Source organism: Lactuca virosa, chromosome 4, assembly GCF_052849685.1.
Source record: "Lactuca virosa cultivar CGN04683 chromosome 4, Lactuca_virosa_CGN04683_v6, whole genome shotgun sequence".
Classification (NCBI taxonomy): Eukaryota; Viridiplantae; Streptophyta; class Magnoliopsida; order Asterales; family Asteraceae; genus Lactuca; species Lactuca virosa.
Window position 1 is genome coordinate 500,594,456 of NC_136429.1, and position 5,240 is coordinate 500,599,695.

At 33.5% G+C, this 5,240-nt stretch overlaps 1 long non-coding RNA gene across 1 annotated transcript; it reads left to right on the forward strand.

Moving 5' to 3' along the window:
* Positions 1 to 3,663: 3,663 nt before the first annotated feature.
* LOC145169414 (uncharacterized) lies at positions 3,664 to 4,427 on the forward strand. Its single transcript, XR_013742475.1, has 4 exons — positions 3,664 to 3,753; positions 3,900 to 3,980; positions 4,078 to 4,145; positions 4,256 to 4,427. It is a non-coding gene; the product is annotated as an uncharacterized LOC145169414 (long non-coding RNA).
* The last annotated feature ends 813 nt before the right edge of the window (positions 4,428 to 5,240 follow it).

A 5,240-nucleotide genomic window follows, 5' to 3' on the forward strand; every position in this document is an offset into this window, starting at 1 on the left:
AATTATAGAAAAGGGTAGTATGGGAAAATAAATAACATCTTATTAGTGGAGGGGCATTTTAGGTATTTTCTTTAGAATGCTTATAAAGGAGTAGTAGATGGAAGGAGTGTTATCTTTTGTCAAGTTCTAGCTAGTTCTGGTCTTGGAACCTTTGGGAGAATCTCTAGCAAATCATTAGGGGTTTAGCTTTGTTGATTTGAGTGTTTAATCAATTCTTCGAGTAAGTTTTGTTATCTGTTCCTTCCTGAGTATTGATTTCTTCTTCTAAGTTGTAAGTGAGTTGGTAGCAGTTAGCTTTCTTGTTCATTATGTTGTCATTTTATCAGAAAAACATCTTAATCACCTAGACATAATATAATAAAGTCCGATTGCCTCTCTCTTAACTTATTGGAAAAAAGATAATCGGAGGAGATGAAAAAAGAAGAAGAGGGACAAGACAACGAAATCACTTTAAGTTTTCAAAATTCATTAATGCTTGCTGATTTTGACTTTTGAGTTAAGTTGTAAACATTCTAACCCATACAACATACCTGGACTAACACTACCTGCCGCCTTGCATTTATGGCTGCCTCAACACCCCCTTTCCTTGAGTTGAGAAACACTTCTTTCCTTTTGGTGTAGAAGTAGAACTAACTTCTATTCCTTCCCCAACCCGTTACTGACCCCATCTTCCTTCTTAAGCTATCAGTTTCCTATTAATTCCTAGCCACATAGCCTGAAAGAAGTGGGATGTTTTAGTTGCTGCATAAAAATAAGATACAAATTCAAGGAGAAGAGGTGTAGAAAAAGTACAAGAGAAGTCCTACTATAATAATATAAACAGCCTGATGATACGAGTAAAAGTGAATAAGAAAATGAAATTCATCATCATCATCATCATCATCATCATCATCATCTGGTGATTGACATTGAATAATTTATGTTTTCCAAAATGTATTGAAGTCCTTGAGAGTTGAGTGAGTTGGAGCATAGAAGCATTGAAAGAAGAATTATATTTATTATTGGTGAATGGATTGGGTAAATTGGTATTGTTGTTGTAGGTACTTAAACGAACAAGCTGTTATGAAGCAGAAATCTGAGAGTTCAAGGGGGTGTAGGTATTTTCTGATTTAAATCCTTATGTTGGGCATCCTGATCCTTTGAGGGAAGGCCAGGAGCTGTTCCGTAAAGGTCTGTTAACTGAATTTTCCCAACAACACGATGGGGACCCGAATGCTTGGGCTTTATCCTTTGAACGACAAAATGGTGCTGGGGGTTGGGCTTCTGAATTCCAGCATGTCAGTGAGCTCTTTCACTTCAATAATTAAAATAATAGTTGAATGTTGACTTACTATTAATTATTATGTTATTGAGGATAACCAGGTAAGGGTTATAAAAGGTATTTCACATAAGAGATCAGATTATTATAGTAATTTGATGAGAGGACTGTGTGGTTGGTAATGCCTTACTGGATGGATGAATTAGTTGCATCACATGTTCCCTGTTTATACCTGTAATAATATTTAGTAGATTAATGGATTTGGGTTTCAGTAACTAGAGATTTCTTTTCTGTTTGCAGTTGAAGACTTGTTAATGAAATTTGAAGCTGAACCTAAAGAAAGGGCATATAAGAAGTAAATGGAATGGAAGCCCATTAAAATCAGAATATGAGAATAGTAATACATACATGTACGTATTCTGATATCAATATTCCTTGGACGTAAAGCAGAACCAAAACTACTAGTGCCAGAGGCTGACCCTGTCACAACTACAGGTGGAGATGGAGGTGGATGTGTGGTTGTTCCAAAACTCGTGCCAGGTTGAAAAGGTAGAGGCTGCACCATGATTGGATTTGGTCCGGATGTTGATATGAAAACAGCAGGTCCAGCATTCACCACTGCATCACTCTACAACAACAAGGTAATATTTTTTTTTTTTTTTTTGGTTTTTGTTTTTAATTAATTAATATAAGAAACTTGGAAACATAGTTAAAAGTTATGAAAACCCACGGGTGACTATCCCAATCGCAGTTTCATGGTCGTTCGTCGAATCTCTAACAGAAAAGCACCCAAATTCTGCAACAGAGCACCTGATTCTATCAGTATAACAAAAAAATGTAATGCAGGTCGACGTATTTAGTTAGTTTGTATTAATAAATGGAATTGTCATCAAACCAAGTTCTCTATATAACTCTGATTTGCTACTCTTTTACAGCTATACGCTTTGCAATATCCTTTAAGGCAACAATGGCGGCCATACAATCTACAGGAGAGGTGTAAGAAGGTAAGTATATATTCAACCCTTGATCTTTGCATACACTTTTTCAAAGGGTTTTTGATGTTAAATGGATTATACTTTGGATTTATTTAAATGCTAATTAATGGAGTTGAATAATCAGTTTTTACAGGTTAAATTGAACCCACAAACTGCTGAAGTGAAGATTGATATGTCTGTTCAAGTTGGTTCTGAAAATTTTGATCTTAATGTCGATGGTGACAAAACAATGGCAAACCAGGTCTGTATTTGTTTCAGCTTCTTCTTCTTCATTCTTCTTCTAATTCCATGGTTGAATTATTAACTTGTGCTTAATTATATACAGGTATTGTCAACTTCATGGAAGCCACCATCAATAACTGATTATGCCGTAGGGATTCTGAAGGGCAATGAGGTGTTTTTTTCTGTTTATATCAATAAAACTATTTAGTAAATGGCTTGTTTAAATGACAATTGATGCAAATTGTTTTTCATACTTCCTTTCTTAATTTCTTTTGCAGTTGCACCTCAAATATGATAATGCAGTTGTTCAGTATCTCTTAAAAACTCATGAAGTTGTTTTTTAACTTTGACGTAATTAATATTTGTGAGGTTAAATTATGGTTTTTATTTATTTTAATTATCCAGAGGAAGCTAAACGAGCAAAAAGAGGACACTAAAGAGGTATTAGACCTTTTTTTTACATTTATATTATTTTTGTAAATATACTTTTTTAGCCATTAAACTATTATTTTTTTCAGGAGTTGATTCCGGCCTAACACCAGTAGAGCTTCTTGCAAAGGCACTTACCAAGAGCATTGTGAGTCTTTATATTTTTTGTATTTTAAAATTTGATTTTATATTTTTTCCTTATTGTATTATGGTTTATTTTTTACAGGGGTATACTGAAATCAAGCACATGTCACTCTTATCATCTATGGAAAATCATGTCACGTTGCATCTTGAGGCTGGAAGACCTGTTTACACACCTTCGTAAGATTTATATATATTTGATAAATAATAACTCAAGGTTTTGAAAATTGTATATGATTAGAAATAATGAAATGTTGGGAGTTAATTATATTTTAACCAGTCACAGGCCCAAGCCAAACTTTTATCGTCCAGCCTCTAATAATCAATTATGGGCTATATCAGTCTATGATCAAAAACTTAGTAACCAGCGTGCTTCTGTTATCTTAAAGTCAAAAACACTATTTTTGTCATTACCCTTCATCAAAAACTGAAAATTTAATTGTTGACTAGTATTCGGAGGCTGATGTATACAAGCAACTCTCTTACTTCTATTATCTTCCGGATGTGGATCGCTGCATTGACAAGGTTATTTTTGTCATTAGTTAAAAAGTTGAGATATTGATATGATTTGTTTTATAATTAGTTAACATGCCTGGTAAGACTACTAGACATGATTTTTAGTACAGGTCAAAAGAGGAGTTAGTGAATTCACCTAGAAAAGCTTGAATACTGAAGTTGAAAAGGAGTCGGTTTGAAGTCAAAGTCCAAGTTTAGCTCTTTCCTTTTCATTATTTTCATGTTTTCCCTGGATTGCATATTATCTTTACTTGTTTTCATAAATTCAAATGTTTTTGATTATGTTGTGTTTAGTCTTGAGAAGGATTATGGAATGAAATATTGTTCATATGAAGCAGGTGTTGATGTTTTCTTGTCTGGATACGTTTTTCACTTGAAGATTTGACATGAGAGAGGCCTAGACTTGTTAAATGGACAATGTAAGAAAATCTTGTCATTTTCATTTTGAAATTCAATTAAAGGTTAAAAATAAGAACAAGGTAGAAATATAATGATTTGTATTTTGTCGTAATGCAGCTGAAAGTTATCAAGTAAAGAGAGTTTCCTCAAAGGTAGCAAGGAAAGAATTAAGAATGTTGAAGCTGGTGAGTGGATTTTCTATAAAAAATCTTAGTATTATATATTACAATTTTATCTAAATGCTTTGAATTATAAGAGTAAATAGTAATTAAAAAATTATAATATGCTGTCACAGGCTGCAAGAGATGTTGGAGCTCTTAGAGAAGCTAAGGACAAACTGGAGAAGTGAGTTGAAGAGCTGACATGGAGATTAGACTTTGAAAAGCATTTGAGGGTATATTTTTTTATATTTCTTGTATCTAATTAGTTTGTAAATTTTTGTTACAACTTCTATTGATTTGTTTTATCTTTCCATGTAACGATTATTTGTATGACATTAAATTTTATGCAATGGATTGTATTTTTTTGTATATGATATTTTATTTTCTATTATGAGACATTAAATTCAAATTTAATTTGAAAATTAGTAAATCTACAAAATAATATTTTTTTTAAAACATATAAAATTATGATACGCAAAAATGTGTGTCATCTTCATTTATGACATGACCTTTCTTGACAGGGCTTTAATGATACGCAATGCGAGTCATAAATGCGTGTCGTAAGGTTACGACACGCAAATGCGTGTCATCTTCATTTATGACAGGGCCTTCCTTGATACGCAATGCGTATCGTAAACGCGCGTCGTAAATGCGTGTCGTAATTGTGCGTCGTAAATGCGCGTCGTAAATAGACGACGCGCAAAAGCGTGTCGTCTCTCGTTATGACAGGGCCTTTCTTGACACGCATTTGCGCGTCGTCTGAGCCTTTTACAACACGCATTGCGCGTCGTAAAAGGCTGTTTTTCTTGTAGTGATATATGTGTCATTATATGCTTAATAGGATCCGTTTGTGCTCGAGACTTCACTTGGCATACTTAGCATCCTATATCGATATTACATTCAAATCACTCACTACAGGTGAGTTCATACCCCCGTATTTTCATAGTTTTTACTGTTTTAAGGTGGGGAATACAAGTCTAACACAAAGGCTTTGTGTTACAAAAAAATGGTTTCAAAATATCTTATCAAAACGGATTTCAGTTATCATCAAATCAAATGGTTTCAAAAATTGTGTTAAAATGACATCAAGTCACCAAAAGCATTTCAAAATATTAAACT